Source organism: Triturus cristatus, chromosome 3_1 (genome assembly GCF_964204655.1).
Source record: "Triturus cristatus chromosome 3_1, aTriCri1.1, whole genome shotgun sequence".
Lineage (NCBI taxonomy): Eukaryota > Metazoa > Chordata > Amphibia > Caudata > Salamandridae > Triturus > Triturus cristatus.
The window spans coordinates 1,165,770,916-1,165,796,775 of record NC_140583.1 but is presented as its reverse complement, the minus strand read 5'-3'; the positions used below and the strand labels follow the sequence as shown (position 1 = coordinate 1,165,796,775).

The following is a 25,860-nucleotide window of genomic DNA, read 5'->3' as shown; positions in this document are numbered from 1 at the left end:
CCCACCCGCAACCTCCGCTCTGCCACCCTCGCCCTCGCCACAGTTCCTCGCATCCGGAAAACCACCGCTGGAGGCAGATCCTTCTCCTACCTCGCAGCGAAGACCTGGAACGATCTCCCTGCCAACCTACGGCAGACCCAGGACCTGCTGGCCTTCAGAAGACATCTCAAGACCTGGCTCTTCGATCAGTAGCAGCCCCCCCCCCCCCAGCGCCTTGAGACCCTCTCGGGTATGTAGCGTGCTTTACAAATGCATGATTGATAGGTCTGCTTAGAGCCAGAAAAAGCATTTTTTTTTTTTTTATCGTGGAATGCGTTATTAATGGGCTCCCGGGTGGGCCAACTCCCAGGGGCATCTCAAAAATATAGCTGTGGGGCCCCAGGGGGACCCCCGCAGCCCCGGGGACCACCACCCCGGGGCTTTCTAAAAATATTTGTGGGGGACACACAACCCCCCCCCCGTAGCCCCGGGGACCGCCACCCCTGGGGCTTGATTTATAAATGGGTGGGGGGCCTCCACCCCCGGGGCCTTTCAAAAATATTTGCGGGGTGGCTCACGCCCGCCCGCAGACCCGGACACCGCCACCCCCGGGGCTTGTTTTGTGTAAAATAATACTACCTGTGTGGGGGGGCTCGAGCACCCCACACGCCCCGGGGACCGCCACCTCCCTGGGGCACTAAGTATGCAAATGTGGGGGTCCATTACGGACCCCCAAGGCCCGGGGACCACCACCTCCCTGGGGCTTTGCTAACGTTGGGAGGGGGCCATGCAGCCCCCCTCCTGGAGCCAGTGATGGCCCTGGGGACCGCCACCCCCCAGGGCCAGCTTCTGCAGTGCCGTGGGGTGCCCACAGCCCCCTTCTTAAAAAAAAATAATAATAAATACCAGCATCGCGCCGGAGGCTCCGCCAACTCCCTGCAGCACTGTGCAAACACGCCCCCTGGCGTGTTGTAAGATGGGGAACTAATTCTCCTTGAATACTGGGGGTCCCTGAGGGCCAACTAGCCCACCAGGAACCTCCAGTATGTGCCAGGGAGCTGTGTTGCAGAGAGGTGTTCAGAGGCCACGCCCCTTTTTACACCTCTCTGCAATGCAGCTCTGTGGCACTTACTGGATGTACCTGGTGGGCTACTTGGACCCCAGGGATCCTCAGGATTCAAGGGGACTTAATCCCCCAACTTAAAAAGCACCACGGGGCGCATTTGCACAGTGGTGAAGTGAGGGGGGCGGGGCCTGAGGTGACATGTGTGCAAACACACCCTGTGGCGCGTTTTAAGTTGGGGAATTAATTCCTTTTGAATCCTAAATGTCCCTGGGGGCCAACTAGCCCACCAGGTACCTCCAGTGAGCGCCACAGAGCTGTGTTGCAGAGTGGTGTAAAAAGAGGCATGGCTTCTGAACACCTCTCTGCAACGCAGCTCCCTGGCGCATACTGGAGGTACCTGGTGGGCTAGTTGGCCCCCAGGGACCCTCAGGATTGAAGAGGGATTAATTCCCCAACTTAAAACGCACCACAGGGCTTGTTTGCACATGTCACCTCAGGCCCCGCCTCCTTCCTTCACCACAGTGCAAGCGCACCCGCTGGCGAGTTGTAAGTTGGGGAATTAATTCCCCTTGAATACTGCGGGTCCCTAGGGGCCAACTAGCCCACCAGGTACCTCCAGTATGCGCCAGGGAGCTGCGATGCAGAGAGGTGTTCAGAGGCCATGCCCTTTTTTACACCTTTCTGCAACGCAGCTCTGTGGCGCTTACTGGAGGTACCTTGTGGGATAGTTGGGCTTCAAGGACACTCAGGATTCAAGGGGACTTTATCCCCCAACACAAAATGTGCCACAGGGTGCGTTTGCACAGTGGTGAAGGGAGGGTGTGGGACCTGAGGTGACGTGTGCAAACATGCCCTGTGGCACGTTTTAAGTTGGGGAATTAATTCCCCTTCAATCCTGAGGGCCCCTAGGGGCCAACTAGCCCACCAGGTGCTTCCAGTAAGTGCCACTGCTCTGCGTTGCAGAGAGGTGGTCCATGCCATGCACCTTTTTACACCTCTCTGCAACGCAGCTCTGTGAAGCTTACTGGAGGTACCTGGTGGGCTAGTTAGACCCCACGGACCCTCAGGATTCAAGGGAACTTTATCCCCCACATGTAACCTCAGGCCCCCCCTCCCTTCAACAGTTTGCAAACGCGCCCTGTGGCGCGTTTTAAGAGGTAGTTTTAATTCCCCTGCCCTATTATGTACTAGGGACTTACAGAGGAGGTCATGCTAATCACAGGGTACCCCAACACATAGTGTTCCCTAGTTTATGTAGGTGTTTTCACTGTATTCTAAGTGTCTTTTAGCATAGCACTGGCTCTAGGCCTGATTAGTCAGAGTCAGTTACCTCCAGTACCCGTCTGAAAAAGTTGTGGGCACAGGAGGACTTCTTTATGCTCCTCTGTTGGTTCTTTCTGCACATCTCTTCTTCTTCCTGCACTTTTCTCCGTCTTTGTGGACTTCTGTTGTTTCTTTCTGCATTTCTTTTTTTTCTTTCTGTGCGTTGTTTCTTCTTTCATCACATGTACTACCTCTGTAGGCCTAGTTAGAAACTAGCATTTAAAAAACCTTTGAAATTCACTGAAAAAAACATATGATTGAGGGAAAGTTATAGTTAGTTGGACATTTCACTTGTACAAAACCAGAGAAATTCCCCCGTTATAGTTAGTTCAGCTAACTACAACTTGCACTCCCGCAATGCACTCCTGATGATGTCACATATTACATCACTCATGACACAGTCAGTGACATCACTGATGACATCACTGATGACATCTCAAAGGACATCACTGATGACATTATCCAGTGACTGTGTCTTTCTGTAAAGTTTAAATATGTTCAATATATATAGGGAAAGGCATATTGAAGAATGAGTGGGTGTATAAGTGTCTGAATGGATGATTTATTAGGTGCGTGACTGACTCTATAAGTGAGTGATTAAACGTATTTTACTGAATGCATGGGTTAGTGACTAAACTATGTGAATGTCTGCATCCGTCTGTCTGTTGGTGTGTAAGCGGCTGCATGGGTTTGTGAATAGCTACATGAGTGTCTTTATGAGTTATTGATTGGTTGTCTGAGTATCTGTATGGGTGCCTGAGTGTTTGTGTGGGTGGGGTGTGTGTGACTTTGTGCTTAAATGTGTGAGTGGGTGATTCACTGGGTGCATGGTTTCAAGAGTGCATCTGTGATGGACTGTATGGGTGGGTGAGTGTGTGTATGGATGTGTTAGTGAGTGAATGTATATCTCAGTGGTACATGTGTGAGTAACTTCATATGTGAAAGGCAGTATATATGTGTGTTAGAGTATATAAATGGTTATAAGTGAGTGTGTGATTATGAGAGTAGCTGTATGGATGAGTGTGTGCTTGTATCAGTGATTGTATAAGAGCGTAAGAATGTGCTAGTATTTGTATGAGTACGTGAGCTGGTGTGTGTATAACTGTATAGGTGAGTAAATGGGAGTGTGATTAATTATTTGCATGACTGATTAGGTGTGTGAGTACCTCTATGGATCAGTGGCAGTGTATGAGTGTCTATATAGGTTTATGAGTGTATATGATAGTCCTGTACTGAGTGACTGTAAGTATGAGTGACTGTACGGGTGAGTGAGTGGATGTGTGTGTAGACCTAAGAATCAGTGAGTGGGTATGTAGTTATTGATGTTGGAGTGTCTATAGTTTTGAGAATGGCAGTCTGTAATTTAGAGTGGGTGTATCAAAAGTTATATTAGGGTGTGAGAAGATGCAAAAAATTATCACATGAATGATGTCATCAGTGATGTCATTTGAGATGTCATCAGTGATGTCAATGACCATGTCATGAGTGATGTAATATGTGACATCATCAGCAGTGCATTATGGGGGCGCGAGTTATAGTTAGCTGAACTAACTATAACGGGAGAATTTCTCTGGTTTGTACGAGTTAAATGTCTAACTAACTATAACTTTCCCTAAAACCTATGTTTTTTTCAGTGAATTTCTAAGGTTTTTTAAATGCTAATTTCTAACTATAACGTGCCTGAAACCTCTGTTTTTTTTGTGAATATATATATATATATATATATATATATATATATATATATATTCACTGAAAAAACCATAGGTTTTACAGACATTATAGTTAGGAATTAGCATTTAAAAAACTTTAGAAATTCACTGAAAAAACCATTGGTGTCAGGGACGTTATAATTAGTTGGACATTTCACTCATAGAAAACCATAGAAATTCCCCTGTTATTGTTAGTTGAGCTAAATATAACTTGCGCCCGCAATGCACTGCTGATGACGTCACATATTACATCATTCATGGCATGGTCAGTGACATCACTGATTACATCACTGATGACATATCTCAAATGACATCACTGATGACATCATCCAGTGACTATCTGTTTCTATAAAATGTAAATATATTTTATATATATATGCCACGGTGTATTGAAGAATGAATGGGTTTATAAGAGTCAGGATGAATGATTAAGTAGGTGTGTAACTGACTGTAGAAGTGAGTGATTAATTGTGTCTTACTTAATGCATGTGTTAGCGACTGATACAGACATTCACAAAGTTTAGGTTGTCAGTTGGTGTGTAAGCGATTGCATGCATTGGTTAGCAGTTAAATGAGGATCTATATGGCTCTTGATTGGTTGTCTGAGTATCTGTATGGGTGCCTGAGTGTCTGTGTGGATGGGTGGGGGGGTGTGACTGTGCATAGATGTGTGAGTAGAAAATTCACTGAGTATATGTTTTCAAGTCTATATCTGTGAAGGGCTGTATGGCTCGGTGACTGTGTGTATCAGTGTATTGGTGAGTGAATGGATGCCTCAGTGGTACATGTGCGAGTAACTGCATATGTGAAAGGCAGTATATATTAGTGTTGGAGTGTATAAATGACTATATGTGAGACTGAGTGATTGTGAGAGTACCTGTATGGACCAGTGTGTGCTTGCATTAGTTATTGTATTAGAGTGGAAGTATGTCAGTATATGTTTAAATAAGTGAGGTGGTATATGCGTAACTGTACAGGTGAGTAAATAAAACTGTGATTGATTATTTCCATTACTGACTACATGTGTGAATAACTCTATCACTGAAAGGTGGTGTGTGAGTGTCTGTATAGACATGTGACTGGATATGATAATGCTGTATTGATGGCTGACTGTATGTATGAGTGACTGTATGGGTGAATGAATAGATGTGTGTGTAGACCTAGGAATTAGTGAGTGGATGTGTACTAACTGGTATTGGTGTGTTCATGGTTTTGAAAATTATAGTCTCTATTTTAGAGTGGGTGTATCAACTATTACATTAGGGTCTGATGAGGTGCATCAGATTTTCACGTGGATGGTGTCATTAGTGATGTCATCAGTGATGTCATCAGTGATGTCATTTGAGATGTCATCAGTGATGTTACTGACCATGTCATGAATGATGCAATATGTGACGTCATCAGCAGAGCATTGCGGGGGTGTGAGTTATAGTTAGCTCAACTAACTATAACAAGGGAATTTCTATGGTTTTCTATGAGTGAAATGTCCAACTAACTATAACGTCCCTGAAACCTATAGTTTTTTCAGTGAATTTCTAAGGTTTTTTAAATGCTAATTCCTAACTATAATGTCTGTAAAACTTACATTTTTTCAGTGAATTTCGAAGATTTTTTAAATGTTTATTTCATATTTTAATATTTATAAAACCTATATTTTTTCTATTTTTTTAATAATATTTTCTAACTCTATAAACCTTTTTTTTAACTTTAAAAAGTATGTAATGTTTTATATCTTCAAAAAAATAATCTATATAATTTTTTCTTTCTGAGAAAACTAGAGTCCTGTACTGGTAGTGTACCAAGCTCCATCAGCACACGAATCCTATCCGCCATATTGAAATGATGCGCATTTCGTATCCGACGAGTTTGTGGCACCACGTCCCGCGGAAGAACATACACGTGTGAGGTCGTGCCAGCTGCTACTTTGGTATGCAATGGGTACGCAATACCAAGCCGCGCGTTACGTCATGTACGTATGGGGTCGTGCCCACTGCGTGTTGCGTATGCGACGACTGCACGCTGCCAGGCCCTGTTACATCATAGACGTATGGTGACCCGCCAGGTATGCCATTCCCTCATTTTTTTTGTATGTCTCAAAACTATATGTACATATCTTTAAAAGTGTATATGAAAGCAACCGATAATCTAAAATATTTTAAACATTTGTATATTTCTAACTGTAATAAACTTATATTATGGTAATATTTTCTCAAAATTGCGTTGGGTGCGGCCTCCTTGCGCTCTTGCTGCGCGATTCCCATGTGACCTTAAAGAAAAGCATGTGATTGGTTCAGAACATTTCCCATTGTAACAGTTGGAGGAGCCATCCATTTTCGCCATTCTCTCTACAGCGTTTGATGAGAGACTCCTCTTCTACTTACAGAGCTTTTTTGAAAACGTTTTGCTATGTACACATATCTGACAGTACACACAACATGCAACCATCATCTTCATCAATATTCATGCTCTGTAAAGCAACCTTCCACCTGTGATAGCCATGCATCTAAAAGCTACATAACAGAACTTTTCCCGACTGCCAGTGGTAACATGGTTGCATACGCTGTCCACAGCACAATGTAATGTGGTACGGCCCAGGGGCAGTATCATGCATAGATAATGAACACACGGACACAGATAGATAGCGGAAGTGGGTACGGGCACGTACGCTCGACTCCTTTTTATTACCAGGGTCACATATCCAGTGACGTCTCTGCTGGATGCGTGTGCGGTGAGTGTAAACCAGCCCTTCGGGAATAGTTGCTGCTAGCATCAACGACAACAGTAATCATTGGATCACACATAGAGATTCAATAATACAAGGGCGAATAGTTTGTGCTGCAGTAAGGTAGGGACAGTAGATGTAAAATAATACAGAAAAGATTCTATCGTAAGAGAACCATAACTTGTGGTATACTAAGATACAGGCAGTAGATCTGAAAGAATACACAAAAAGATTGAATCATAAAGGGTCCAGCAGTTCAAGTACACTCAGATAGCCACATCAAAAGTATTCAGCATGTGCACAGCCAGCGATGAAGCATGCTGCGAGCGGGACGTACTAGCAGCAATGTCTGTTGCCATTAACACTGTATCATCTGCAATAGCGACTCGATCTTAATTGTGAACACTGCTTTCTGCAGTGTAGGCCAGGGAGAGCGGTCAGCAAAGGCCAACAGCTACGTAAGGTGGACTTGAGCCACACAGTTTGTCGTATGCGAAGCAAGAAAAAGCATGTACGGAGCCTGCGATAACGCGTATGCATGGTGTGGACAGAGCACACTGCAGCAATGTCTTTTCCTACAGGATTGCGTCATGTACAATACCGACTCGATCTGAATTGTGAACACTGCTGTCTGCAGTGTAAATTGAAGGCATTAGTCAACAGACATCCATTAATACTTTTTCTCACTTCCTCTTCCCAAAATACAACAACATAAATTACACAAAACTCTGCAATAAATAAATCAAAACAATTCAAATTGCGATTTCTACTGTCCACTGTGTAGACTATTCAGTGTTCCTTTGAACTTACAAGATGAATTTCACCATTGTATCAAACATATAACTAATCTAAAAAAAATTCATCAAGCAAATATAATAAAGGAATATTCTGTATATTTCAAAACATTGTAGATAGTTGCCTTCTGAATTCTGTAATTAAACAATCACAACTCGATCTGAATTGTGACCCCTGCTGACCGCAGTGTAAGTCAGAGGCAGTAGTCATTGACACCTCACAGCAGTTAACTACGGAAGCACAGACACTGACTGATGCACCTCAACGGAAACAGTTCTGTGAAAAGCAAGCAGCAGTTAATATTGGACACCATCCATTTTGGGATCAAGACACCGTTCCACTATTAGGACCTAGAGTTGATTGCACCTGTTCGAAGGGAGTACCTTCATCTCCACTCTCAGTTGCAGTTCTAACAACGTCCATTGTGGGATCAAGACACCGTTCCACTGATGGGACCTAAAGTTGGTTGCACCTGGTGGAAGGGAGTACCTTCATCTCCACTCTGAGATGCAGTTCTAACATAGTCCATTGGGGGGGGATCAAGACACCATTCCACTGTTGGGACCTAAAGTTGGTAGCACCTGGTCGAAGGGAGTACCTTTATCTCCACTCTCAGATGCAGTTCTTACATCGTCCATTGTGGGATCAAGACCCCGTTTCACTGTTCGGACCTGCTGTTCCGTGGTGTACTCCAGCCACTACATTCAGCCAAGCCAAATAATCATGTGCAGCAATTAGCTACGGAAGCACAGAGTCTGATGCACCTCAACGGAGGGAGTTCTCTGAAATTTCAGCAGCAGGTAATATCGGATATCGTCCATTCTGGGATCAAGATACCGTTCCATTGTTGGGACCAAGAGTTGCTTGCACCTCGAAGGTAGTACCTTCATCTCCACTCTCAGATGCAGTTCTAACATCGTCCATTGTGGGATCAAGACACCGTTACACTTTTGGGACCTAGAGTTGGTTACACCTGGTCGAAGGGAGGACCTTCATCTGCACTCTGAGATGCAGTTCTAACATCGTCCATTGTGGGATCAAGACCCCGTTTCACTGTTTGGACCTGCTATAGCATGGTGTACTCCAGCCACTGCAGTCAGCCAAGCCCAATAATCATGTACAGCAATTACCTACGGAAGCACAGAGTCTGATGCACGTGAACAGAAGGAGTTCTGTGAAAACCCACTAGCAAGTAATATCCGACATTGTCCATTCTGGAATCAATACACCGTTCCACTATTGTGACCTACAGTTGGTTGCACCTGCTCCAAGATTGTACCTTCACCTCCACTCTCAGATGCAGGTCTAACATCATCCATTGTGGGATCAAGACACCGTTCCACTGTTGGTACCTGTTCGACTACTGTGTTAGTAGTATACAGAGCACTCCACGCTGCTGGGCCTCAAACTGAACGCTGTGTGGCTGTGTTGCGGTAGCCAGCGTTGATCTGAGGAACCTTCCGGCCTCACAGACCTCACCCCAGGAGCTTCTGCCGGCACGTGTTGGGCCCTCTTTCACATAATGCGGTAGCAAAAGGTTAACCGTGGGGCATATGTGCATCGCAGCGGCCACAACGGTTTCTGAGTACCAGCAGACTGAGAGCATTATTCCCGCAGCCACCTTCGCTAATGGCGTCAGCCTCGTGGTGGTGTAAGCTGCGCAGACCTGGCAGACATGTTCACCATTCCGGAAGAGAACCACACCCAGAGAAAAGTGCCTTTTATTCATACCCCTACGCTAGCCCTGCGTATGCCGAGCCAGCCCACTATGCTAAAGATTTGAGGGCACGTACGCGCTATGTTTTCAAAATCTTTCCTACTGACTGTACTATTATGGTTCCGTCCACTATCTACTTCACTCAATAGACCATCAGTGTATGTTTACATGTACATGTGTGTGCTCTGCATACTCAAGTCTGTCCGGCCCCTCCCCTCAACACTTTGCATTGTATACTTTTATAATCGAGAATCACTTGCCACCTTCGCACATACTTTGCTCCCATCCCTCCCCGCATTCTGCATTGTATAAAAGAGGTGCTATGCCATGTTTGGTTTGTGTGCATGGCTAGCCATGGTTCCCACAGTACGTAGTGTTGTTGTGTGTGAAAAGTGTACATGTTGTTTGTCATGTTGTATGCGATTATATAAGGTAGCGCATTTATTCATGAGCAGTGGTTTCTCCCGTTTACATATCGCTGTCTTAAAGAGCAAACAGAATTTTTCTCACAGGTGCAAACTGTGACCACAATGGCAGTCATTCATTACTATGCAAGAATGTCCAACTGCATGACACTTCTAAGCTTACAGCCCCCAATCTTGCCTGCTTTCTTAAAAGCACGCCAACTCCCACAATCACACCAACATTCACACAGCTTTCTAACGGCTGTTATCTGCTTCTCGATAACATGCACTCCTACGGAATGTTAGGTGGCATACCGTATGTCCTTACTGTTTTAAACCGAGTAACTTCCTATAGCAATGTCTACTCCCACCCACACAAACTAACTCCCAAACTTCAACTTGGCCTTGAATCCCTACTTTGCAAACAGATTTCATTAAACTAACAAAACTAAAGCGCTTTTCTTCACAACAGAAGTGTCCCTCACTTATGCTAAAGAAATTTATCGCCTGCAGATAGCACGAACTTCCAGTAAAATACAGTCCCTTTTAAATTCGAACCTCCCATTACACTTTGTGAATTGTTACCCAATTTTCAACACATCTCACACTCAAGGTCTGGCACACTTTTTTAAAACGGTCTCCTCTGGACTTCTCACAACCTTTCAAACTGTTTTCCGTATAATCCCACACTTCATTTATTCGATCATCTCTGGAATAACAGGAACAGTGCCCAAAATTCTCGCTCTCTTTGCGGCCATCCTACTACTATTTTTGCTTGTAAAAAATGACTGAGCTCCCTGTGGTAACAAGCATCTCTGACAGAATACGCCTCTACGCAAAGCTACATCAATACAGTGAAAAAATGGCTGCCTGCCTCTATCTATTATCGGAGCGAGCTACAACATGACTTTTATTTACACATATACAATCTGCGTGCAACCATCTTTCTATTGCAAAACTTGCCCATTCAACTGGCGAATGGATGTATGCCTTGCCAACATCCCAACAATCGCTCCCGATATCCAGCAGGTAAGTGAGTATCTTGAAATCCATGAACTCGATTGTTCAGGCAGCACAGCAATGGCGGATGCAACGCAAAAAGGTATCGTTGCGGAATGGGATTTCTACGCAGCCGCGAAAGATCTACTGCAACGTACGACCTTTGACAACATCGCAGATTGCCTGCCAATTCAAATTGCCGCTCCAACATTCGAGGAACATTACTGTCCCTTCGAAGATATGAATTGGATCGCTTCGCTTTTCTCACACAATGGCAACAATGACCTCTTGGAACATTACGCATCTCAAGCCGCTGAAGAACTTCCGGACTGCAATCCCAAGACTTGTAAGAAATTCACGTTCTTCTTGGATTGATTTTTACCAACTTTTTTGAGTTTTTCCTTTCTATTATTTTAATACACTTCAATTGAACTATTTTTATATAATAACTTTCTAAGTATGCTCAGGCATTTGAACTCTGTTTTCATTATTGCCCCTTACGTCTCCAGTCTAACAAGGGATGGGTGATGTATGGCCTATCCAAATACGCTATTTACTTCCTAAAGTAGCCTAAACCCGACATCCATTTTGAAACCATCTGTATTCTTTGTGCACACGTCACTCTGCCTGCCTGTTATCTACGAAACCCTTGCACACAAATATACTCATCCTCAGCCTCTACTCACGAGCTGGCGATCAACATAAAAAAACACAACATTGTTTAGGAACTGGTTGGCACAGTGTGCTAATCGTATCCTACCTTTATTTTCATTATAGAATTGAGTCATTCATGTCTAATAGCTATTGTTTATGTCACATGGCACTGTTACATGTAATGTGGAATTCACTAATGCAGCAGCTTCAAATTTGAATTTAACAGAATCGTTTGGAGTTTGCCTCAGCTCGGTGCCTTAGCTGTTTGCACAAGATTTTTTTTTTGAAAGAGCTGAAGACAATAATGTAGGGTTTGACAAGAAGGAAACCTAATGTGCTTCTCAGAAGCACAATTTTGTGTTCCTCCTCAAAGTTCCGATGTGACTAGAACTATTACCAATTCTGACAGGCACCTGATTGAATCTTCCATACAAGAGATTGCTGACTGTTCTACTGTTGATAATTTTGTGTTTCAACAAAGGAGTACCAGGGTACCGAAAATGTTTGATGATTACACTTTGCAATTTTGTTGTTGTTTCTTTTCTTGAAGGATACATGTGCTAATCGTATCCTACCTTTATTTTCATTATACAATTTCGAGTCATTCAAGTGGAATAGGTACTGTTTATGTCACAAGGAACTGTTAAATGTAATGTGGAATTCACTGATGCAGGAGCTTACATTTGAATACAGCAGAACCGGTTGGAATTTGCCTCAACTGAATGCCTTACCTCTTGCACCAGTGGATCCCTTTCTGGCACTTAAGTAAAGACACTCTTTACATAACTTTCAGACTCCATCGCTTTATTACACACAGCCACTTTCTTAGACACACCTGATTTCACCATTTCTCGTCTGTGGCATTGCAACATTCTGCATTATATTCTTCACGATTATTTCTTTATTCCTGCTTCCTATTACACACACCCACTTTCTTAGACACACCTGATTTCACCATTGCTCTTCTGTGGCATTGCAACATTCTGCATTATATCCTTCATGATTATTTATGTATTCCTGCTTCCTAAAACACTGCATTTGAGTCTTCAGAAAGTAGAGGTGAGTAGTTCGCTTCCCACTCCCTGTATCGTATAAACGCATACTAGCACTACTTACACCGATATGCTAAAGTGGCCAGTATCCTACAACGCCCACACACATCACTTTACAGCAATCAGCTCACTGCTTATGCTCACGGTTTCATCCCTGAGTCTTCAGACCAGTACCAGTGAATAGTTTGCGTCCCACTCACGCTATACTCTAAACGTATACCAACACCACCTGCACAGCTATCTTACAGCGGCCAGTATGCTACAGTGCCCAGACCACATCAGTTTACACCACTCAGCTCACGGTTAAGGCGCACGCTTTCATCCCCGAGTGTACCGGCATCTCACCTCAGCACCCTCTCACTCTCTGCAAAACAGCACTTTCACGCCGGTAGGACTAAATACTTCGCTTCACACTCCCTGTATAGCACACCGTAAACACCCCACAGACCTCCCCTTTCTTACTTTTTTCCCCCTTTTCCCCCTTACTAGTTTCAATGGAATCACAAAATGGTGGCCAACACTTCCTAGTTGCAACCGCTCATACCTCTCACAGCCAATAATCAGCAAGCTCGTGCTCGTAACTCCTCAGCCAATCAGATGGCAGAATTCCCAAATATCGATATCTGTAAATTTTGATATTTCTCAAAAACTACTGAACGGATTTACACCAAATAAACAAAAGCGCGCTTTCTAGACCAAGACACTTCTCCCTGCCAAATATGGGGTAATTCCGTTAACCCGTTCGACCTGTAGCCTTGTCTAAAGTTTCCTATGGAAATTAACATGGAGAAAACACGTTTTGGGACCCCCCTTTTTTCTTGCCCCCCCCTTGATGAATCATCCCCAAACTTTTCCACATAGGTGCTGATGTGAACAAAGAATTAGTTTGGAAAATTTCATGAAGATTCATCAAACGATGCCAAAGTTATAAGCAAAACAAAAAATGCTCTTCCTATGGAAACTTGGTCCTAACTATGACTACCTACTGGCAACTGCCAGTAGGTAGTATATAGATGTATATATATATATACATACGAGAATCCCTGCGTTTCCTGGCAGGAAAAAGTGAGCCACTCCGGTTCTGAGGTGAAATATTACGGGTTTATTTTGGCCAACAAAAGACGCGTTTCAACCTCTGGCGAGGTCTTGTTCACATAGAGAGATAGAGAGATAGAGAGATAGAGAGATAGAGAGATAGATAGAGAGAGAGAGAGAGAGAGAGAGAGATAGAGATAGAGATAGAGATAGAGATAGAGATAGAGATAGAGATAGAGATAGAGATAGAGATAGAGATAGAGATAGAGATAGAGATAGAGATAGAGATAGAGATAGAGATAGAGATAGAGATAGAGATAGAGATAGAGATAGAGATAGAGAGATAGATAGATAGATAGATAGATAGATAGATAGATAGATAGATAGATAGATAGAAAACTCTATTAGGAGAATGAAAACCGGCACTCAAAGTCAGGAGAAATTAACCTGTTTATTGGATCAGGTTGGCCCAGGTGCAAAACACAGGAAAGATGCATTTAGGCAGTCCAACTGCCTTTTTCAATCTAAAATTTCACCATATTGAAGCTCCTTTTAAACTTCAACTACAATAGACACATCTCAACTCAATACCCCCACCTCAGTATGTAATCACACACAGTGCAAAATATACTTATTTAACCAATATACAAACATCCAACTATTCTAACATAACAAGGGAGACACCTTTATGTAAAAAATATACAGAACCAATAAAAATCTATTGTTCACCAAAAATTAGATTCAAAATGGCTCATTATGAAAAAAGATTTTATTCATGCAATGTAAAAATATAAATGTATCAATTACGTCAACAGAGATATCAAAAGTAATGACAACAGCAGTACCACTGGATGTTGCCATCAGTGATCTTATCAGTGATGTCATCAATGATGCCATTTGCGTTGTCACAAGAGATGTCATCAATGATGACATGTAACATGTCCTGGCTGATGCCATATGTGAGTTTAAAAGCAGTGCAAAATGATTCCGCAAGTTAAGATTATTTTACCTTAGCATAACTAGCGCATATCAGTGCTTTTTAGGTTTTATTTAGAACCTTAACTTAAATTTAACTGTGCTGAATTCACTAAATATTTTTAAATTCTTTTTATTTAACAAAAGAACAAGCTTCAGATACAAAGCACCCCCTCAGAATCACGCAGCACCACCACAGCATCATTCAGCACCACCACAGCTTCAACCAGCACCACCTCAGCATCACTCAGTGCCACCTCAGCACCAATTCAGCACCCATCCGCACCACCACAGCATCATTCAGTGCCACCACAGCATCACTTAGCCCCACCTCAGCATCACTCAGTACCACAACAGCTTCATTCAGTGCCACCACAGCATCACATAGCCCCACCTCAGCATCACTCAGCTCCACAACAGCATCATTCAGCACCACCGCAGCGTCAACCAGCACCACCTCAGCATCACTCAGTGCCACCTCAGCACCAATTCAGCACCCATCCGCACCACCACAGCATCATTCCCTGCCACCACAGCATCACTTAGCCCCACCTCAGCATCACTCAGTACCACAACAGCTTCATTCAGCACCACCACAGCTTCACTCAGCACCACCACAGCATCACTCAGTGCCCCCTCAGCATCACTCAGTGCCCCCTCAGCATCACTCAGTGCCCCCTCAGCATAACTCAGCGCTACCTCAGCACCACCTCAGAATCACTCATTACCACCACAGCATCATTCAGTATCACCACAGCATCACTTAGCCCCATCTCAGCATAACTCAGCGCCCCCACATCATCCCTCTGTGTCACCACAGCATCACTCAGTGCCACCTCAATGCCAACTCAGCATCACTCAGTGTGCCCACAGCATCACTCAGCTCTACAACAGCCTCACTCAGTACCACCAAAGAATCACTCAGCGCAACCTAAGCATCACTCAGCGCAACCTCAGCATCACTCAGTGCCACCACAGCATCACTCAGTGCCACCTCAGCATGACTCAGAGCCACCTCAGCATGACTCAGTGCTCCTACAGCATCACACCACACCACCACGGCATCACTCAGTGCAACCAAAGCATCCCTCAGCACAACCACAGCATCACTCAGCGCCACTTCTGCATCACTCAGCGCCACTTCAGCATCACTCTGCGCCACCACAGCATCACTCAGCATAACCACAGCATCACTCAGCGTGACCACAGCATCACTCAGGGTGACCATAGCATCACTCAGCAACACCTCACCTTCACTCAGTGCCACTTCAGCATCACTCAGCACCACAACAGCTTCACTCAGTGGCACCTCAGCATCACTCACCGGGATCTCAGCGCCACTTCAGCATCACTCAGCGCCACAACAGCATCACTCAGTGCCACAACAGCATCACTCAGTGCCACAACAGCATCACTCAGCACCACCACAGGATCACTCAGCACCACCACAGGATCACTTAGCGCCAACACAGCATCACGCAGTGCTACCACAGCATCGCTCAGCACCACCACAGCATCACTCAGCACCACCACAGCATCACTCAGCACCACCACAGCATCACTCACCCCGCAACAGCATAATTCAGCAACCCCTCAACACCACCACAGCACCACCTCAGTATCAGCACAGCAGCACATCAGCATCAGTGCACCAGCACAGCACCAACACAGCATCACCTGAGCTACACCAAATCTTCACTCAGCACCACCTCAGCATCACTCAGCACCACATCAGCATCACTCAGCACCACATTCGCACAGCACCACTACAGCACCATCTCAGCATCAGCACAGCACCATCTCCTCATCAGTGCAGCACCACTACTTGAGCACCAGCGCAGCACCACCTCAGCATCAACACAGCACCACCTCAGCATCAGCACAACACCATCTCTGCATCAGCATAACACAGCATCAGCATAACACCATCTTCACATCAGTGCACCAGCACAGCACCACCTCAGCATCAGTGCAGCACCACCTCAGCATCACCTCAGCACAGCACCAACTCAGCATCACTCAGTACCACCTGAGCATCAGCTGTTCACCCCCTGAGCAACAGTGCAGAACCACCACCTCTGCATCACTCAGCACCACAGCATCAGTCAGCACCACCTAGGCATCACTCAGCACCACTTCAGTATCACTCAGCATTGCCTCTACACCAGGTCACCACCAACTCTGCACCAGTACTCCACCACCTCAGCATCACTCAGCAAGACCATAGTATCATTCAGAATCACCTGAGCATCTCCTCTGCACCTCCGCACTAGTCACCACCACCACCTCAGCATTACTCAGCACCACCTCAGTCTGTCCTCAGAATCTGGCATCTGTTGATTCTCCCTTAGCATCCGTCTGCTGCTAGTGTTGTTATACAGGTACTATTTCCCAACCTTCACCCTCCCGTTATTTATGCCCCCCATAACAAAAAAAACCCATAACAAGCAACCATTGGAACAGGCAGATTGCCAGCATTGATAGGACAAACAAAAACTCAACACATTATTTATTGTTAATACCTTTTTAATATGGTTGTTCAGTTGTACATAATGCTTTCTGGTCATATATAAGGTAACAACAATGCTTCTGACACATCTTATAACTTTTCAGCATGCTGCACACTTCTCTACAGCACAGCTTAAAGACATAGGCAAAGTCAATATCTCTGGCTAAGCACTTATAAGGTCCCTATGGTGAGACCAATTGCTTATTATACCATTGGGATACCTATTGTATCAATATGGTATTAAAGCCACAGAAAGTGTCATACAATTGTCTATACCTCATATCTTGCTGCATGATTTACTTCTCTATTCCATACTGTGCTTCATAAATTAGTGGTCTTTACCGCCTAACTGCTAGTCCTAGAATACAAAGTGCTTGGCTGAATAGGTCCCACTCTCACTATCACATAAAATGACCCACGGGTGTTGTTGCACAATTGTGTGACAGAAGAAGAATCGAGGCTAAACAAAAATAAATATGTTGCAGCAGTTACATGAAATTAAATAAAAATAAACATACAGAATTCCTTTTGCTGGGCTAATTTTAAGCCTTTTTAGGGCCTATACAAATTACTCACAGGAAGACTTGATGCTCTGGCTATAAAAGACCTAGCAGGGCATAAACAAAATGTTGGCTAGATGGGCAACTTGTGAATGGTGTTGCCTTTTTTAGGTCAAAGCCTACCAAACAGCGCATCATCCTGTTTTTCAAAATACATCTTGTGAACAATCAGAAAACTGACCTAGAAATGCATTCCAACTGTTGCTTACCATTGGCTTTGTGGTTTGTAACTTACATTTTCTGTCTTTCTATTTGCTTTAAAATGTCCATCTTGACTTCGTCCCTCACCTTTGCCCAAACCTTGTGTACTGTATTCTTCAGCAAACACTCTTTCTGTAAACAGGCTTTTAAATCTCGTTCTTATCTTGTCACATTTCCTGTGCATTCAAAGACAAAGGCCAAAAGTCAAGTTCTCTCTTCGGAGGGAGCTTGGTGTTTACTTTTCTTTCTCTGACTTCAAAGTGAAAGAATTTATGGGACAATCCTGCTGAGTACCCATGTAAGAGGAGACGATGTGTAGGATGCTTTTTTTATGTAGCATACAAAAAACAAGAATTTGATTTGCAATAGATCTCGCAGCACTGAAAGTTTGAGCTATTAGCATTGCAAATAATAATAGCTCAAACTTTCAGTAATGCGAGACCTATTGCTTTAAAAATGCTTGTTGTATTTTGTTTTACATTTTTTAGGGTTTGCGGACCCGAGCCAAATGCTTCTGGACTCAAGTCAAGAGTTGACTTGCTGAACATTGTGTGGTAAGTGTGATATGCAGACCTATTTTACAGCCTGCGAACTCTGTGGGAGGTCAAACAAAAGACAGGGACCTGCTGCCACAGGTCCATGGATCTGTTGATTTATTTCACAGATGCCGGTGTGGAGAAATTTAGTGCAGGGCCTGATCTAAAGCCAGGTCTTCTGCCCAACCTGCCACAGACTGCCAATCCCAGTTACATAATGCCTTCAGCCTCGAATAGCAAAAGTTATCCATAGTGTTAGAAATGGGGATCTCTAGTTGGCAGCAGCTGGTGCTGATGTCCAAATAGGGATCCTTCTTCCTAAGTCAGAGTAAGGGGGCTACACCCTTTGATAACCCCTGCTCAACCCTGTGGTAACGTAGCACGAGCAGACAGGCCTATCTCAGAGGCAGTGTGTGAAGCATTTAGGACCATACACAATAACGCAGTGAAGACACTAAAAAGGGACACCACACAAGTAGCTATACAAAAATAAGTATCTTTATATAGGCTTAACACAAGGCTCAAAAGTGATCAAGAAACCACAATGCATATAATTACAGATTCACTTCAGAAGCAATAGAGGCAATAGAGGCACTCAAAAAGCGTGCGGGACGAACGTAGGGTCCACGTGACCTGGTGATGCACAATGTACCTGAGATTTAAAGGGCATTCCACGCAGCCTCACAAGGAAGCTGCTGTGATGACAGGCGGACTCGCAGCAGCCATAGATCCCAGCTGTAGCAGTCCGCAGCATGCACTCACGATAATCCTGGGACGGGGCTTAAAGGCGGGCACCCAGCGGCACCCGCAGGTGACAACAAGATCCTCGAAGTGGTGACTAGTGTGGGCACTCAGCGGCACAGCTCCTCAGCTGCAGCCGCCCACAATAGTGATAGCGATGATTCTCGTAGGACGGCAAATGCGGGCACTCAGGGGCACAGCACCCAGCGGCACCCGCAGGTGATAACAAGATCCTCGAAGTGGTGACTAGTGTGGGCACTCAGCGGCCCAGCTCCTCAGCTGCAGCAGCCCACAATAGGGATAGCGATGATTCTCGTAGGACGGCAAATGCGGGCACTCAGCGGCATAGCTCCTCAGCTGCAGTGGCCCACAATAGTGATAGCGATGATTCTCATAGGACGGCAAATGCGGGCTCTCAGCAGCAACAGCTCCTCAGCTGCGGCGGCCCACAATAGCGATCACGATGACTTTGGTAACACAGGCAAATGCGGGCTCTCAGCGGCAACAGCTCCTCAGCTGCGGCGGCCCACAATAGCGATGCGATGCGATGACTTTCAGCCCGCGTTCCCTGCAGTAGAACCAGAGGCTCTGGAATTCTCAACAGAGGCCTCACCTGCGAGTAGAATCCCTCTCAAATACGAATCCGAACGGCTGATGGGTGAAGTCTAATGTCCCTGAGACTTCAGCAGGAGGCAAGCTCAAATCAGGCCCTTGGGTAGTTGCTTCAGCAAGATAGATAAAAGTTTCAAAGTCCTTTCCCTCTCATTACACGGACAGAGGTTTGTCTTGACATCCAGAAGTAACACACCGTGTAGGGGTTTTAGCACAGATCTTTATACCCCAAAAGTCTGTGTTCTCAAAAAGTTACAAATCACTGAACCCAGCCAGAACCAGTTTGGTGTCGTCCTGGAGCACTTTATTTATGAGGCTACATCCTGCCTTTCAGGGAGAGGGGGTCTGCCATCAGACGCACAGTGGGAGGTGGAGCCAACATTCACCTTGTCAGGCACTGCCCTGCTCAGATCAAAGGGTGACCCCTCCCCATACTCAAACTGCAGATCTCTCTATTTAATCCAGGTCGGTCTCAGCCTGCCCTGACCCTCAAAAACCAGACAGCCAATACACATAACAGCAGAGCACACAGGAAGGCTTAGGCAAGAAAATACCTACTTCCAAAAATTGTTAGTTTTAAACACAGAATATAGAAATAATTGTCACTAAAAGATGCACTTTAATATTTGGAGCTCAGGCATATTAATTCGACTTTCCTATCATGTTCCTTGGGTCAATTAGGATTATACCAATTCATACAGTCAATTTACAATAGGGAGTGTTCGCGCTGTGGCACTGAATGGCAGTGGCACAACGCCCAGAGCATCTAACACCGGAAAACACAGAGGAGACAAAAGCGAAAAATGGAAGGGAGCCCCACGCCAATGGTGCCTGGTCTAACACATAGGTCTTGGCATTTGTTAATAACTTTGGTGCTGGTTAATGAATCAGCATGATATCTGACAGGCTGTTCGAAAATTAAGCCCAGTGCAGGACCATGAAGTATCACGCAGTCTGATAAAGGGGTGCTTGTGCACATCTCAAAAGGGATAGCTCCTCCCCACACCCAACAGTGGTAATACACTCTGCACATACAAACATATATATATATGGTGGGGATCCGGATATTCACCGCCCCCTGCACCGAGTGCCATGAGCCCAGGGTTTGACGAAGGGGCTTCTAAATTTGGGTCATCAAAGAACAACCAGTGGGGCACTTGGAATTGTATGACAGCGACGGAGGGAAGTAATGCATGAATTGTGGAACTTTGGGAGGGCTATCAAGTCACAATATGAAAAATCCTCATTAAGTATCGGGACTTTAATCTTCATTACATACTCCCGCTGTATGGGTTGAGAATTTCCCAGAAAATAAGTTTAAAGACATTGGTACTGAATCAGCCAATCCCCTCCCTCCTTTGAGTCGCTGCATCCAATAAGGAGTCAGCTAGTATTTTAAAAACGGTGCCGTCACTAATACATATAATTGCATATGAGAGCAGAAGAAGGCAGAACGCCGAAACGCGTCCTCGCACGCAAATAAATTATTGAAGCAATCCCGTGAGTGCAGTGTGTTTTTGACACAAGAGCCTTCATATTTGGGATCGACCACTTCCATTTCTTTCATGCACCCGTGAGCAAGAGTGCAGTATACGCAAAAGGTGGACTTTGGAGCAGTGACATTACAGCGCTTTGCACCGCCATTGGGCACCCAAGGCACAAGCGTCGATTGAATCGACGATCATCCAGACTGGTGGCATCCGGATATTCACTGCCCCCTGCGCCAAGTGCCATGAGCCCAGGGTTTGACGAAGGGGCTTCTGAATTTGGGTCATCAAAGAACAACCAGTGGGGCACTTGGAATTGCATGACAGCAACTGAGGGAGGTAATGCATGAATTGTGGACCTTTGGGAGGGCTTTCAAGGCACAATATGAAAAATTCTCATTCAGTATCGGGACTTTAACCTTCATTACATACTCCCGCTGTACGGGTTGAGAATTTCCCTGAAAATAAGGTTAAAGACATTGGTACTGAATCAGCCAATCCCCTCCCTCCTTTGAGTCGCTGCATCCAATAAGGAGTCAGCTAGTATTTTAAAAACTGTGCCGTCACTAATACATATAATTGCATATGCGAGCAGAAGAAGGCAGAACGAGGTTAAGACTGCATGTTCTAATAGTTGTTTGGGTGAGTGAATATCTTTATGGGTGTGGTGATGAGCAAATATATCTCTCAATGGTACATGTCCAATAAACTAGAAAAATAAAAGGCAGTGTATGTGACAGTTGTTGTATATAAATAACTATACATAAGACTCAGTGATTGTATGAGTGACTGTATGGATAACTGAATACTTGTAATAGTGATTTTATAACACTCTAAGTATGAGTTACTATCTATATGAATAAATGAAGTGGTGTTTGTATAAGTGTGTAGCTGACTAAATGTAAGTATGATCCATTGTTTGGATAAGTGAGTAGGATGACTGCATAAGTGAATAGGATGTGTGCTGGTGTGTAATGCCAATATTTGTGTATAAGTATATTTGATAGTGTTCTACTGATCATTGACAGCATGTATGAGTGAATCTATAAGTAAGTGATTAGATGTGTGTGTAGATCTAGGAATCACTGAGTGGGTTTTTAGAAACTTGTATTGGTGTGTCAATGGATTCAAATATGGTACTCTGTATTTTACAGTGAGTGATGAAAGGTTATACTAGTGTATGATGAGGTGTATCTGATTGTCACATGGATGATGTCACCAGTGAGGTCATCAGTGATGTCATTTGAGATGTCATCAGTGATGTCACTGACCATGTCATGAATGATGTAATATGTGACATCATCAGCAGTGGATTGCGGGCGCGTGAGTTATAGTTAGCAGAGCACCAACTCAGCATCACTCAGTACCACCTGAGCATCAGCTGTTCACCCCCTGAGCACCTATTGCATTGAAAATGCTTGTTGTATTTTGTTTTAAATTTTTTAGGGTTTGCGGACCCTAGCCAAATGCTTCTGGACTCAAGTCAAGAGTTGACTTGCTGAACATTGTGTGGTAAGTGTGATATGCAGACCTATTTTACAGCCTGCGAACTCTGTGGGAGGTCAAACAAAAGACAGGGACCTGCTGCCACAGGTTCATGGATCTTTTGATTTATTTCACAGATGCTGGTGTGGAGAAATTTAGTGCAGGGCCTGATCTAAAGCCAGGTCTTCTGCCCAACCTGCCACAGACTGCCAATCCCAGTTACATAATTCCTTCAGCCCTGAATAGCAAAAGTTATCCATAGTGTTAGCAATGGGGATCTCTAGTTGGCAGCAGCTGGTGCCGATGTCCAAATAGCAAATTTGTGTTTAATTAATGGATTGGACTACTGAGGATTGTTGGAACAACATATATGAAAAATACAAGAAAGAATAAAAGAAATTCAATTGGAAGAGAAAACAATTTTTTTTTCTGGATTCTGATTCTTTTTGGACTGCAATATTTGATTGTTAGATATTGATTACTTTTCCATTCCTTCTGGAGATTGATCTATTTTTGTAATTAAGTGGCTACAACGGTGGGCCACTGGAAGTGGAGTGGAATAACACTTTGTGTATATTAATCAGATTAGCTATATACTCATCAGTGCACACTTGTTAACCCTCATCGTTTTAGTGAGTAGCACTTATATTCAGCCCTGCATTGCATGCTCAAGGTTGCTTTTGTCTAGAAGTCTCTGTCTGTAGAAGGGGCCTAGTGGAGCCTCATGACGTGCTCACTGTGAATTTTGCTCTATAGGCGTATGTTTTCTAGGTACCAGGAGGGTGCCGTCCTTCACGGGTTGTTCTGCGCTTCCTGGGCCTTTGTTGCCCAGTATACTTGAAAACCATCAAGTGTCCTTGATCTCCTTTATGCTGCTGGTGTACCCCTCCTCGGGCTTCTGCGCGTGGGAAGTCACTGTGTGTGCCGCCTCCTTTATCTCCCCTGAGAAGTACCTATACTACTGCTCGGTATAGTGGACTTCAATTGTTGGGCCTTTCCTCCCTGATTATGCACTGGGCATACCAGTGCTCGTAGCGCTTGCCACTGCTGGGGCCTGTTTCAGTTATTTCGGCCTTTGGCAACTGTGTACTATTTATTGTGGGGCGAGTGCCATCTTGCTGTCGCCTCTCAAGCGCTGCTGGATTCCGATTTCGAAGATTAGGGGCTTTCTCCTTGTCACCACTGTTCGTTTTAGTGGAATGCCGTTTATTGAGGCACTCCACCCAGGTTGCGCTCTGGGCTCCTCCAATACTTATAGGGCTTACTGCTGCTGGGGTCTGTCTCAGTTTGTTCAGCCTGCAGTGTCTGTGCATGGTTCATTATGGTACGGGAGCCATCTTGCTGCTGGTTCTGCCTTGTTGCTTGACTTTCAGTTCTGCACTTGAGGACCTCTTCCTGAGGAGTGAAGGCACTCAGCTCACTCCCTCTTGCTCCCGGGGCCCCTCTGTTCCCTCATGGTGCTTAGGGCTCTCCTTCTGCGTAAGGTGCTCCCCTCCACCACGCCTCGACTGTCAGCTATCGGCCGGGCCTGGCTAAACTGAGCTTCCTATGGTGCGGGAGCCATCTTGCTAGCTCTTCCGTGGTGCTGCCTGACCTCCATTACACAGCTGATGAGTTTCATTATGGGGAGTCAGGACTTGCCTCGTACTCTCCTGTTCTCCCGAGTTCCCTCCGCTTACTTGTGGTGTGCAGGCCTTCTCTGTGGGGTGAGGCACTATTCCCCGCCGGGACCCGTCTCTCTCCGGGCCATCCGTTACAGCTATGCAGGTCAGTCCACGGCGCCGGCTCCATTTTGCAGCAGCCATCTCCGTGGGTCCCAATCCCGATTTCGGTGATTTTTGACTTTTCGAGGCGGTGTGAAGCCCGCCTCTCCATGCTGCCAGCTCCGTCCGGTCTGCAGATCTAAGCCCGCATTTGTTCACATCAGCTTCAAGCCATGCCCCCTCAACTGTTACTCTTCCTTTTGGAATTTTTCTATAGCTCTGAGCCCGTGGTTGATGTTCAAGAGTCATTTCAGTGGCATTCTATACCATGGCAACCCTTGGCCCAGAGTAACCGTTTACCAGTCTACGTGAGTTGGTACTAAGCAATAGATTTGCCCCTCTAGCTAACCTGGATGGCTGTGATTGACTCGAAGGCCGTTTTGGTGGTGGAGGGTCCACAAAGGTGTCATCCAACATAGCAGGAGGAAATTACCTGGCCCCAAAGAGAAGACAGTCAACCTCATTAGCTGGAACAATGCTGAGCTGGGCCCAAGTTTAAGGACCCCAAGTGGATGGATTTTATTAGGGGGTTTGATATATTCCGTTGACAGGAGACTTTGGGACTAATCGTTTTTTTATAGAAGGCTATAAGACTATTTTTACTCCAGCAATGGAATCTCGGTCCAGAAGGGCAAAAGGGGGTTTGATTACTTATGGATCTTTGGCGAGAAGAGGAAGGATTCAGAGTTTAATATTTTTCATCTGTGGTCATTCTTAATTGACTCTGTTACATTTTTATAACGCTCAATCAAACTCAAATGATTTTAGTAATATCCAAGCCGTGGGGTTGCTACTAAAGAATTTGCAGGGTTCGAATACTCTCGCAGTGAATATCATGGTGAGCAGGAAACTTCAACGTCCACTTGTGTGGGGATCCCACGGAGGGGGATGAGAAGGAAGAGGGCTGTATGTTACTGTCAGGTCATCATTTCGAAAACTCACCCCAAGACTTGTTATTGAATGCATTATTGAGTGCATTTAATCTAGTGTTTAACCTGGAGAAGTTTCCTCTTCTGTTTTGCATCCTACTTTTATTGGGCGGTGATGTGAAATGTTTATTGATTTTATTTGCATTCCAGCTTCGTAAGTCAGAGATACCTATGGGCCCTTTCAGCAACCACAACCCATTGTGTATGAAAGATAGGAGGGGATGTTAGCGGGGACCTCAAAATTGGTATTCTCCCTTGAGGAAGTGAGTGAAGACAGGAATAGCAGGGCTAACTAGGGGAGGGCCCCATGACCCAATGGCACCCCTCGGACATGTATATTGGTGATGCTGAGGTATGGGCCCCGGCTCTAAACTCACTTATTAATGTGGCAGTGAGGGAGAGTCCACTTGTGTCATGGGCCTCTTCTATTATTATTCCTGTTTGTAAAAAGGGAGACAGGGACAACCCGGCTTGCTACGGACCAATCTCCCTCCTCGATTCTGTTGTGAAGGTAGTTGGGTGCATTCTTTTTGACAGACTGGGAAAATAGGCCAAGGACAATGATGTCCTCTCAGAAGTACAGTATGGTCATCGCCCTGGAAGGTCA

General features: G+C 45.0%; 1 protein-coding gene across 14 annotated transcripts in view; it reads right to left on the bottom strand.

The window, feature by feature from the left end:
- The window catches only part of PKNOX2 (PBX/knotted 1 homeobox 2), a 3,737,380-nt gene that overhangs the window by 2,632,779 nt on the left and 1,078,741 nt on the right, over nucleotides 1-25,860 (bottom strand). The gene's annotated exons all lie outside the window — the stretch shown is intronic.